The sequence below is a fragment of the Eschrichtius robustus genome, chromosome 11, assembly GCF_028021215.1.
Source record: "Eschrichtius robustus isolate mEscRob2 chromosome 11, mEscRob2.pri, whole genome shotgun sequence".
Lineage (NCBI taxonomy): Eukaryota > Metazoa > Chordata > Mammalia > Artiodactyla > Eschrichtiidae > Eschrichtius > Eschrichtius robustus.
The window spans coordinates 56,954,883-56,968,296 of NC_090834.1; the positions used below are offsets into that span (position 1 = coordinate 56,954,883).

The 13,414-nt window shown below is 40.7% G+C and overlaps 1 protein-coding gene across 3 annotated transcripts in view; it reads left to right on the forward strand.

Moving 5' to 3' along the window:
* The window catches only part of NARS2 (asparaginyl-tRNA synthetase 2, mitochondrial), a 145,329-nt gene that overhangs the window by 13,277 nt on the left and 118,638 nt on the right, over positions 1-13,414 (forward strand). The gene's annotated exons all lie outside the window — the stretch shown is intronic.

Consider the following 13,414-nt stretch of genomic DNA (forward strand, 5'->3'; position numbering starts at 1 on the left):
TCATATGTGGTTTGAAGAAATCTAAATGATAGCCTTCTGCAAAAAGCAGAATAAAAATGCTTGGTTGAGCATTTAAAGTAGGAATGTTAGCATCTGTATATGAGTTCAAAGAAGGCAGCAGATGATAAAATAACAATATGTAAATTGTAGAAAACATTCTCTTCTAGCCATTTATGTTGTTAATTTTGTCTGTGCACCTTAATAGTCATCTGAATATTGAAGTGAAGAGGAATTACCCACCTTAAATACATTTCATGATCCCTTAATCTAAACCACCAAATATTAAAAAGTAAATGGGGCTTCCGTGGTGGCACAGTGGTTGAGAATCTGCCTGCCAATGCGGGGGACACGGGTTCGAGCCCTGGTCTGGGAGGATCCCACATGCCACAGAGCAACTGGGCCTGTGAGCCACAACTACTGAGCCTGCACGTCTGGAGCCTGTGCTCTGCAACAAGATAGGCCGCGATAGTGAGAGGCCCGCGCACTGCGATGAAGAGTGGCCCCCGCTTGCCACAACTGGAGAAAGCCCTCACACAGAAATGAAGACCCAACACAGCCAAAATTAAATAAATAAATAAGTAAATTTAAAAATAAATGAATAAGTAAATAAAATAAATGGCTGTTGTTTAAAAAAAAAGAGTAAATGATAGGGAAGGAAATGTATAATCTAAAGGAGTTTTTACAAATATGAAGGGAATTATTAAAGAGACCCAAGTTAAACAAGTAAAATAAATCTGTAACAAACTTACATAATTATAAATTTGGAGCTAACTGCTTTACCACCAGAGAAATCCCCTAAGCAAGTCTGAATGATTACAATATGTGCATTTTGGACTCTAAACAACACAAGGTAAATTACCAAATAAGAATAAATACACAGAAAGGAGGAAGATGTATTTCTTTTTTTTTTAAATCGGGGCTTTTTAAATTTTATTTATTTATTTTTGGCTGCATTGGGTCTAAGTTACTGCGCATGGGCTTTCTCTAGTTGCAGCAAGTGGGGGCTACTCATTGCAGTGGCTTCTTTTGCTGTGGAGCATGGGCTCTAGGCGCGCAGGCTTCAGTAGCTGTGGCACATGGGCTGAGTAGTTGTGACTCGCAGGCTCTAGAGCGCAGGCTCAGTAGTTATGGCACATGGCTTAGCTGCTCCACGGCATGTGGGATCTTCCTGGACCAGGGCTCAAACCTGTGTCCCCTGCATTGGCAGGCGGATTCTTAACCATTTTGCCACGAGGGAAGTCCGAAAATGTATTTCTGAAGCTAAACAAATGAGAAGTGTTCTATGTTCATAGTACTCCAGGGCCAGGTTGAGGAATTTTATGTAGTGGAATTAGGCTTTGTCTATTCAGAGTGTCAGAAAGGTGCTCTTGAATTCATTGATACTAGGCTCCTGCATTCAGGGTCTAGCACAGGTTTCAGCAGTCTGTGGCTTTTGTTTTATGAGCCCGCTGCCTTTGTTGCTTTCAGCAGTTCAGCTCCTAAGATTTGTCTTCTGCCTGCCAACACACTCTCCTTTGAAAGCAATGCTCCTTCTTATTCCCACCTCACACATCTCTACACTTCCAAGCTTCATTGTGTGGATTTCTTCCTGACTGCATGTAGAGGCATAGGGGTTTGTCTTGGCACCCCACTGTTAGGAGGAAGTAAAGTGTCACATCTAAATCCTTGCTTCTCTTAATAGTGCTCTTTTTTGCTCTGATAACAATGAAGTCCAGTAACTACTTAAAGATACGGATGCCTGGTACATACTCAGGTTTGAGGACAGCAGTAAGATGCCACCTTGAAATGCACAGTAAGAACATAATGCACTGTCGAGAAGTAAATGCATGTCCCATCATTTTAGTTTTCTTTTTCCTTATTCCCATTTCCTGCTTTTAAGATTTCAGATATTTGCTAAGGTTTGGGCACTCCTGAATACACATGTAGGGAGTTGCATTCAAAGCATTAATTTGTTATTCAGCAGACCTTTGGTACCATCTGTGTTCAAGATGCTGTGCTAACTGTTAAGGGGATATAAAGATGTAGTCAGGGTTCTGGTTGGTGAAGCTGGTGAGTTGGCAGGGCATAAGAGAGGAAGGAGCATGCTTTTCATTCACTGTTGATGTTACTTATCCTACAATATTCTTTGGTTGTACACCTTTTCCTCTTTGTCTTAGAGCCCTAGCTGAGTTCCCACAATTATGTTTGATCTTTACGATTCTGGAGTAACTAGTTTGTCTCTGAGAAGATAAAAGAGATTAAAGGCAAGAATTAGGGATTGTGGCAAAATCTAGACATTGATAGGAAATAAGGTGAAACTGCTTTATGTATATATTTGAGGTTACAGTGTTAAAAGTTATAAGTGGTATGAAATCTAGAGGGTAATTAGGTCCGTGAGGATTGACTTGGTCAGAAACATCTTCAAAATAAGTATGTGACTTAACTGTACCCTAGGGAGAGTACTTCAGGTAGGGGAAGAATGTGAGCAGAGTCAAGTAATTAAAATGAGTGTGGGGTTTTCACTGGATGCCGGATGGACAGATTAGAAGGTTTATGTTGGTGAATCATAAAAAGTAAAGTTGGGGTGTATAGGAATGAGAAAATGGAGCAGGTTTTTTAAAAACAACTTTATTTTTTTAATTAATTTATTTATTTTTGGGTGTGTTGGGTCTTCGTTTCTGCGCGAGGGCCCTCTCTAGTTGGGGCAAGCGGGGGCCACTCTTCACCGCGGTGCGCGGGCCTCTCACCATCGCGGCCCCTCCCGCTGCGGAGCATAGGCTCCAGACGCGCAGGATCAGCAGCCTTGGCTCACGGGCCCAGGTGCTCCGCGGCATGTGGGATCTTCCCAGACCAGGGCCCTAACCCGTGTCCCCTGCATTGGCAGGCAGACTCCCAACCACTGTGCCACCAGGGAAGCCCCCAAAACAACTTTATTGAGATACATTTTACATACATAAAAATCAGTCACTTAAAGTATACTGTTCCATGGTTTTTAGTATATTCACAGAGTTGTGCAAGCATCACCACAATCTGAGAGCATTATATCACCCCAAAGTGAAACCCAGTACCCATTACCAATCCCTTCCTGTTTCCACCCCGAATTCTAGGTAACCACTAAATTGCTCTCTATAGATTTGCCTCTTCTGGAATATTTCACATAAATGCAGTCATACAACATATGGCCTTTTGTGTCAGGCTTCTTTCATTTAGCACAATGTTTTTGAGGTTCATACATGTTGTACCGTATATCAGTACTTCATTCGTTTTATATCCAACTAGTATTCTGTTGTATAGATATCCAACGTTTTATTTATCCATTTAGCAGTTGATGGATGTTTGGATTATTTCTACCTTTTGGCTATTATGATTAATGCTCCTATCAACATTTATGAAATCATTTGGATGAGTATATGATATCATTTCTCTTGAGTGGAATTGCTGGGTCACATGGTAGCTTTATGTTTAATATTTTGAGAAACCACCAAACCATTTTCCAAAGTGGCTGCATCACTTTACATTCCCAACAGCAGTGTATGAAGGTTCCAATTTCTCCCCATTATCGCCAACACTTATTGTTGCTCTTCATTTTTTTTTTTAACATCTTTATTGGAGTATAGTTGCTTTCCAATGGTGTATTAGTTTCTGCTTTATAACAAAGTGAATGAGCCATACATATACATATATCGCCATGTCTCCTCCCTCTTGTGTCTCCCTCCCACCCTCCCTATCCCACCCCTCTAGGTGGTCACAAAGCACCGAGCTGATCTCCCTGTGCTATGTGGCTGCTTCCCCAAGCTATCTATTTTACATTTGGTAGTGTATATAAGTCCATGCCACTCTCTCACTTTGTCCCAGCTTACCCTTCCCCCTCCCTGTGTCCTCAAGTCCATTTTCTGCCTCTGCATCTTTATTCCTGTCCTGCCCCTAGGTTCTTCAGAACCCCCTTTTTTTTTTTTTTTTTTTTTTTAGATTCCATATATATGTGTTAGCGTACGGTATTTGTTTTTCTCTTTCTGACTTAACTTCACTCTGTATGACATTCTCTAGGTCCATCCACCTCACTACAAATAACTCAATTTCGTTTCTTTTTATGGCTGAGTAATATTCCATTTGTATATATGTGCCACATCTTCTTTATCCATTCATCTGTTGTTGGACACTTAGGTTGCTTCCATGTTCTGGCTATTGTAAATAGAGTTACAGTGAACATTGTGGTACATGACTCTTTTTGAATTATGGTTTTCTCAGGGTATATGCCCAGTAGTGAGTTTGCTCACTACTGAGATTGCTGGGTTATATGGTAGTTCTATTTTTAGTTTTTTAAGGAACCGCCATACTGTTCTCCATAGTGGCTGTATCAATTTACATTACCACCAACAGTACAGGAGGGTTCCCTTTTCTCCACACCCTCTCCAGCATTTATTGTTTGTAGATTTTTTGATGATGGCCATTCTGACCAGTGTGAGGTAATACCTCATTGTAGTTTTGATTTGCATTTCTCTACTGATTAGTGATGTTGAGCATTCTTTCATGTGTTTGTTGGCAATCTGTATATCTGCTTTGGAGAAATGTCTGTTTAGGTCTTCTGCCCATTTTTGGATTGGGTTGTTTGTTTTTTTGATACTGAGCTGCATGAGCTGCTTGTAAATTTTGGAGATTAATCTTTTGTCAGTTGCTTCATCTGCAAATAATTTCTCCCCCTCTGAGGGTTGTCTTTTCGTCTTGTTTATGGTTTCCTTTGCTGTGCAAAAGCTTTTACCTTTCATTAGGTCCCATTTGTTTATTTGTGTTTTTATTTCCATTTCTCTAGGAGCTGGGTCAAAAAGGATCTTGCTGTGATTTATGTCATAGAGTGTTCTGCCTATGTTTTCCTCTAAGAGTTTGATAGTGTCTGGCCTTACATTTAGGTCTTTAATCCATTTTGAGTTTATTTTTGTGTATGGTGTTAGGGAGTGTTCTAATTTCATTCTTTTACATGTAGCTGTCCAGTTTTCCCAGCATCACTTATTGAAGAGGCTGTCTTTTCTCCATTGTATATTCTTGCCTCCTTTATCAAAAATAAGGTGACCATATGTGTGTGGGTTTATCTGTGGGCTTTCTATCCTGTTCCATTGGTCTGTATTTCTGTTTTTGTGCCAGTACCATATTGTCTTGATTACTGTAGCTTCGTAGTGTAGTCTGAAGTCCAGTGGCCTGATTCCTCCAGCTCCATTTTTCTTTCTCAAGATTGCTTTGGCTGTTCGGGGTCTTTTCTGTTTCCATACAAATTGTGAAATTTTTTATTCTAGTTCTGTGAAAAATGCAAGTGGTAGTTTGATAGGGATTGCATTGAATCTGTAGATTGCTTTGGGTATTATAGTCATTTTCACAATGTTGATTCTTCCAATCCAAGAACATGGTATATCTTTCCATCTGTTTGTATCATCTTTAATTTCTTTCATCAGTGCCTTACAGTTTTCTGCATACAGGTCTTTTGTCTCCCTAGGTAGGTTTATTCCTAGGGATTTTATTCTTTTTGTTGCAATGGTAAATGGGAGTGTTTCCTTAATTTCTCTTTCAGATTTTTCCATCATTAGTGTATAGGAATACAAGAGATTTCTGTGCGTTAATTTTGTATCCTGCTACTTTACCAAATTCATTGATTAGCTCTAGTAGTTTTCTGGTAGAGTCTTTAGGACTCTCTATGTATAGTATCATGTCATCTGCAAACAGTGACAGCTTTACTTCTTCTTTTCCGATTTGGATTCCTTTTATTTCTTTTTCTTCTCTGATTGCTGTGGCTAAAACTTCCAAAACTATGTTGAATAATAGTGGTGAGAGTGGGCAACCTTGTCTTGTTCCTGATCTTAGTGGAAATGGTTTCAGTTTTTCACCATTGAGGACGATGTTGGCTGTGGGTTTGTCATATATGGCCTTTATTATGTTGAAGCAGGTTCCCTCTATGCCCACTTTTGGAGGGTATTTATGAAAAATGGGTGTTGAATTTTGTCGAAAGCTTTCTCTGCATCTATTGAGATGATCATATGGTTTTTATCCTTCAGTTTGTTAATATGGTGTATCACATGGATTGATTTGCGTATATTGAAGAATCCTTGCATCCCTGGGATAAATCCCACTTGATCATGGTGTATGATCCTTTTAATGTGCTGTTGGATTCTGTTTCCTAGTATTTTGTTGAGGATTTTTGTATGTATGATATTGGCCTGTAGTTTTCTTTCTTTGTGACATCTTTGTCTGGTTTTAGTATCAGGGTGATGGTGGTCTCGTAGAATGAGTTTGGGTGTGTTCCTCCCTCTGCTATATTTTGGAAGAGTTTGAGAAGGATAGGTGTTAGCTCTTCTCTAAATGTTTGATAGAATTTGCCTGTGAAGCCATCTGGTCCTGGGTTTCTGTTTGTTGGAAGATTTTTAATCACAGTCTCAATTTCAGTGCTTGTGATTGGTCTGTTTATATTTTCTATTTCTTCCTGGTTCAGTCTTGGAGGGTTGTGCTTTTCTAAGAATTTGTCCATTTCTTCCAGGTTGCCCATTTTATTGGCATATAGTTGCTTGTAGTAATCTCTCATGATCCTTTGTATTTCTGCAGTGTCAGTTGTTACTTCTCCTTTTTCATTTCTAATTCTATTGATTTGAGTCTTCTCCCTTTTTTTCTTGATGAGTCTGGGTAATGGTTTATCAATTTTGTTTATCTTCTCAAAGAACCAGCTTTTAGTTTTATTGATCTTTGCTATTGTTTCTTTCATTTCTTTTTCATTTATTTCTGATCTGATCTTTATGATTTCTTTCTTTCTGCTAACTATGGCGTTTTTTTGTTCTTCTTTCTCTAATTGCTTTAGGTGTAAGGTTAGGTTGTTTATTTGAGATGTTTTTTGTTTCTTGAGGTTGGATTGTATTGCTGTAAACTCTCTTAGAACTTCTTTTGCTGCATCCCATATGTTTTGGGTCGTCGTGTTTTCATTGTCATTTGTTTCTAGGTATTTTTTGATTTCCTCTTTTATTTCTTCAGTGATCTCTTGGTTATTAAGTAGTGTATTGTTTAGCCTCCATGTGTTTGTATTTTTTACAGATTTTTTCCTGTAATTAATATCTAGTCTCATAGCGTTGTGGTTGGAAAAGATACTTGATACGATTTCAATTTTCTTAAATTTACCAAGGCTTGATTTGTGACCCAAGATATGATCTATCCTGGGGAATGTTCCATGAGCATTTGAGAAGAAAGCGTATTCTGTTCTTTTTGGGTGGAATGTCCTATAAATATCAATTAAGTCCATCTTGTTTAATGTATCATTTAAAGCTTTTGTTTTCTTATTTATTTTCATTTTGGATGACCTGTCCATTGGTGAAAGTGGGGTGTTAAAGTCCTCTACTATGACTGTGTTACTGTCGATTTCCTCTTTTATGGCTGTTAGCATTTGCCTTATGTATTGAGGTGCTCCTAAGTTGGGTGCATAAATATTTACAACTGTTATATCTTCTTCTTGGATTGATCCCTTGATCATTATGTAGTGTCCTTCTTTGTCTCTTGTAACAGTCTTTATTTTAAAGTCTATTTTGTGTGATACAAGTATTGCTACTCCAGCTTTCTTTTGATTTCCATTTGCATGGAATATCTTTTTCCATCCCCTCACTTTCAGTCTGTATGTGTCCCTAGGTCTGAAGTGTGTCTCTTCTTGACAGCATATATATGGGTCTTGTTTCTGTATCCCTTCAGCCAGTCTGTGTGTTTTGGTTGGAGCATTTAATCCATTTACATTTAAGGTAATTATCGATATGTATGTTCCTATTACCATTTTCTTAATTCTTTTGGGTTTGTTATTGTAGGTCTTTTCCTTCTCTTGTGTTTACTGCCTAGAGAAGTTCCTTTAGCATTTGTTGTAAAGCTGATTTGGTGGTGCTGAATTCTCTTAGCTTTTGGTTGTCTGTAAAGGTTTTAATTTCTCCATCAAATCTGAATGAGATCCTTGCTGGGTAGAGTAATCTTGGTTGTAGGTTTTTCCATTTCATCACTTTCAGTATGTCCTGCCACTCCCTTTTGGCTTGCAGAGTTTCTGCTGAAAGATCAGCTGTTAACCTTATGGGGATTCCCTTGTATATTATTTGTTGTTTTTCCCTTGCTGCTTTTAATATGTTTTCTTTGTATTTAATTTTTGATAGTTTGATTAATATGTGTCTTGGCGTGTTTCTCCTTGGATTTCTTCTGTATGGGACTCTCTGGACTTCCTGGACTTGATTAACTATTTCCTTTCCCATATTAGGGAAGTTTTCAAGTATAATCTCTTCAAATATTTTCTCAGTCCCTTTCTTTTTCTCTTCTTCTTCTGGGACCCCTATAATTCGAATGTTGGTGTGTTTAATGTTGTCCCAGAGGTCTCTGAGACTGCCCTCAATTCTTTTCATTCTTTTTTCTTTATTCTGCTCTGCAGTAGTTATTTCCACTATTTTACTTCCAGGTCATTTATCCATTCTTCTGCCTCAGTTATTCTGCTATTGATTCCTTCTAGAGAGTTTTTAATTTCATTTATTGTGTTCTTCATCATTGTTTGTTTGCTCTTTAGTTCTTCTAGGTCCTTGTTAAACATTTCTTGTATTTTCTCCATTCTATTTCCAAGATTTTGGACCATCTTTACTATCATTACTCTGAATTCTTTTTCAGGTAGACTGCCTGTTTCCTCTTCATTTGTTTTGGTCTGGTGTGTTTTTACCTTGCTCCTTCATCTGCTGTGTGTTTCTCTGTCTTCTCATTCTGCTTAACTTACTGTGTTTGGGGTCTCCTTTTCACAGGCTGCAGGTTCGTAGTTCCCGTTGTTTTTGGTGTCTGCCCCCAGTGGCTAAGGTTGATTCAGTGGGTTGTGTAGGTGTCCTGGTGGAGGGGACCAGTGCCTGTGTTCTGGTGGATGAGGCTGGATCTTGTCTTTCTGGTGGGCAGGACTGCGTCCGGTGGTGTGTTTTGGGGTGTCTGTGACCTTATTATGATTTTACGTAGCCTCTCTGCTAATGGGTGGGGTTTGTTCCTGTCTTGCTAGTTGTTTGGCATAGGGTGTCCAGCACTGTAGCTTGCTGGTCGTTGAGTGGAGCTGGGTCTTAGTGTTGAGATGGAAATCTCTGGGAGAGCTTTCGCCGTTGGATATTATGTAGAGCCGGGAGGTTTCTGGTGGACCAGTGTTCTGAACTCGGCTCTCCCACCTCAGACGCACAGGCCTGACACCGGGTTGGAGCACCAAGACCATGTCAGCCACACGGCTTAGAAGAAAAGGGAGAAAAAAAGAAAGAAAGAAAGAAAAAGATAAAATAAAGTTGTTAAAATAAAAAATAATTTTTAAAAATTTTTAAATTTTTAAAAGTAATAAAAAAAAGAGAAAGAAAGAAGAGAGCAACGAAACCAAAAAACAAATCCACCAATGATGACAAGTGCTAAAAACTATACTAAAAAGAAAAACGGACAGACAGAATCCTAGGACAAATGGTGAAAGCGAAGCTATACAGACAAAATCACACAAAGAAGCGTACATTACACACTCACAAAAAGAGAAAAAATATATATATATCGTTGCTCCCAAGTCCACTGCCTCAATTTGGGATGATTCGTTGTCTATTCAGGTATTCAACAGGTGCAGGGTACATCAAGTTGATTGTGGAGATTTAATCCGCTGCTCCTGAGGCTGCTGGGAGAGATTTCCCTTTCTCTTCTTTGTCCGCACAGCTCCTGGGGTTCAGCTTTGGATTTGGACCTCTGCGTGTAGGTCACCTGAGGGTGTCTGTTTTTCTCTCAGACAGGACGGGGTTAAAGGAGCAGCTGATTCGGGGGCTCTGGCTCACTCAGGCCAGGGGGAGGGAGGGGTACGGATGCGGGGCGAGTCTGTGGCAGTAGAGGCCAGCGTGACGTTGCAACAGCCTGAGGCGCGCTATCTGTTCTCCCGGGGAAGTTGTCCCTGGATCACGGGACCCTGGCGGTGGCCGGCTGCACAGGCTCCCGGGAGGGGCAGTGTGGATAGTGACCTGTGCTTGCACACAGGCTTCTTGGTGGCTCCAGCAGCAGCAGCCTTAGCGTCTCATGCCCGTCTCTTCGGTCCGCGCTGACAGCCACGGCTCGCGCCCATCTCTGGAGCTCATTTAGGCGGTGCTCTGAATCCCCTCTCCTCGCACACCCTGAAACAATGGTCTCTTGCCTCTTAGGCAGTTCCACACTTTTTCCCGGACTCCCTCCCGGCTAGGTGTGGCGCACTAGCCCCCTTCAGGCTGTGTTCACACAGCCAACCCCAGTCCTCTTCCTGGGATCTGACCTCCGAATCCCGGCCTCATCTCCCAGCCCCCACCCGCCCCGGCGGGTGAGCAGACAAGCCTCTCGGGCTGGTGAGTGCTGGTCGGTACCGGTTCTCTGTGCGGGAGTCTCTCCGCTTTGCCCTCCGCACCCCTGTGCTGCGCTCTCCTCCGTGGCTCCGAAGTGTCCCCCCCCCGCCACCCCGTCTCTGCCAGTGAAGGGGCTTCCTAGTGTGTGGAAACCTTTCCTCCTTCACAGCTCCCTTCCAGAGGTGCAGGTCCCGTCCCTATTCTTTTGTCTCTGTTTTTTCTTTTTCCTTTTGCCCTACCCAGGTACGTGGGGAGTTTCTTGCCTTTGGGGAGGTCTGAGGTCTTCTGCCAGCATTCAGTAGGCGTTCTGTAGGAGTTGTTCCACATGGAGATGTATTTCTGATGTATTTGTGGGGAGGAAGGTGATCTCCGCATCTTACTCCTCCGCCATCTTGAAGGTCTCCCCCTGCTCTTCTTTTTTCAGTTATAGCAATACCAGAGAGTGTGAAGTGTTATTTCATTGTCGATTTTCTCTTTGCCTTTTGCTTTTGATAGTTTAAAATTTATATGTAAATATGTAATTCATATTTAAGCTTTTAATTACAATTCTGTGCCAAAATGTGGTAGATAAATGATCGCATATCGTGAAATGAAATTAGGCTGAGAAAATCTTGGAGTAATACTTCATATAACAAGAACAGTATTCAGGTCTAGAGTTTATACATTTAAATACTTCTTAAAGTGAAGAATGAACTGAAAGCCTATTAAATGGAACCCATGAAGACGTGTAATTTTATATCCGAATCTTATACTGCGGGCATTCTCATACTGGATCTCATACTGTGTACTGAAGTTTGGCATTAGATGGGTTTACTTTTGTTATTATTGTGGATATTTATATAATATAAAATGTATGTGTAACCATTTTTAATGAACTATTCAGTACCATTATAGTCACAGTGTTGTACAACCATCACTACTATATTTATTTCCAGAATTTTTCAGCACCCTAACAGAAGCTCAATAGCAAAAACTCCTCATTCCCTTTACCTCCAGCTCCTAGTAATCTCTCATCTACTTTTTGTCTTTGTGGATTTCTGGCTATTTCATATAAATGGAATCATACAGTGTGTAGCCTTTTGTGTCTGACTTCTGTTAACATGTATGAGAATTTCATTTCTTTTTATTACTGAATAATGTTCCATTGTATGGATATACCACATTTTGTTTAGCCATTCATTCATTGATGGACATTGCGTTGTTTCCACCTTTGGCTTTTGTGAATAATAATACTATGGACATTTGTGTACAAGTTTTTGTTTGAACACCTGTTTTCAGTTGTTTTGAGTATATATTTAGGAGTAGGACTGCTGGGTCACATGTTTATGTTCTAATTTAACTTACTGAGGAACTGCCAAAATTATTTTCCACAGTGGCTGTACCATATTATATTCGCACCAGTGGTATGAGGGTTCCACTTTTACCACATTCTCACGAGTGCTTGTTATTTTCAGTTTCTTTGATTATAGGCAGCCTGATGAACGTTAAGCAGTATCTTGTGGTTTTGATTTGCCATTCCCTAATGTCTAAGGGTGTTGAATATCTTTTTTGTGTGCCCGTTGACCATTTGTATATCTTCTTTGGAGAAATGTCTGTTTCAGTCCTTTGCTCATTTTTTAATTGGCTTATTTGTCTTTTTGTTGTTGAGTTATAGGAATTCCTTATTCTAGATACAGATGTCTTTTTCCCTCTCCACCAGCAGTGTGAAGCCTTTGATGTTGCCCCTCAGGGGATACAGCCTTGGGTGTGCCCACTATCACGTAGAGATGGCATTGATTCTGGCAGGGCTCTTTTGGCTATTTCTTTCCCAGACCATACCCAGCTCTTAAACTCCACTAATTGCGGCTGCTTGCTCTGTTGTTTTCAACAGTGTTTGGGGGCATAAATTGCTTCACAGACTAATCCAGTCAAATTCAGGCTTCTTTAAAGATGTACTTCCCAAGGTCAGTGTTTAAAATTTATTCTGAACACAAAAGATCTCTTCTGTCTCTTTCCATTTCTTTCCAGCAAACTAGCAGGTCTTTAGTTTAGCCTTTATCTCCAAAGAATGTCAATCTCTTCCCAATGGTCTTTCACTACAACCACTGTTTTTAAGAGCACCCTTAGGTTTGAACTTACCCACAAGTGAAGTCACTTCCTCTGGGAAGAGGTTTGGAAGTCTGGTTTATGGCTGCTTCTAGCCCCAGTGAAAATCTCTGAGCCAAGGCTGTGGTGCTGGGGGCAGACACAGTGGACACTTCTCTTTAAGTGACATTTCAGTTTAGGAGCTGGGTGTTCAGTTGAGTGGGTGGCTGTAGCCCCAGGTCTCCTTGGCTTGCCGCTCCCAGCATGGAAGCCTCACCCCGTGAGCTGGGGCAAGATAATCTAGGTCTAGTATTCTTAGCAGGGCCTCACCCAGGGTAGAGCCTCTGTCCCAGGAGCAGGGACTGGGGAGAAGGGAGCCCCCACCTCTCAACCACACTCACCCACAGCTTAGCTTCAGCAACAGATAGCTGTGGGCAAGATGAGAAATGCTGGCATGCTGTGCTGCTCATCACGTCAGGATAGTCCTCTGACTGGGAGCTGGGCTTCAGCAGAGCCCTGTGTCCTCGGCTCTGTCAGTCTGGAATGGAGATTCTGTCGTGCTAAGCTGTGATGGGGAAGGGTGGGAGCAAGATTGTCATTCAGACACCACAAAAGTTCTTTGTCCTTACCAAATTTTAGTAGATTTTCTTGAATAAGTGTTTCTTCATTTTCTTTATGACCTTAGGACCATTTTCAGAGGTGGCTGGGGTGGGGGAAGGGTTTGTGTTTTTTGTTTTTTATTTTATAACTTTCACCAGTTTCACTGAGGAGTGGGTCTGCGGAACTCCCCACACTTGTCATGCCAAAAGAAAAAAGAAGCCAGTCACTTTTGGACTACTTTTTACTGCCACAGTTCTCAACTTCCTACTTGTACAATGTGAATAACACTACACTTAGAGCTTGTAAGAGTAAATGAAATGACATATGAAAACTTAAAATTGCTAATCAAAAATAAGGAAAACTTAATATGCAGGAGCAGGCTGATGTAAGCACCAAAGGTTTCTTTTTTCCAAATTGTTGTGCAT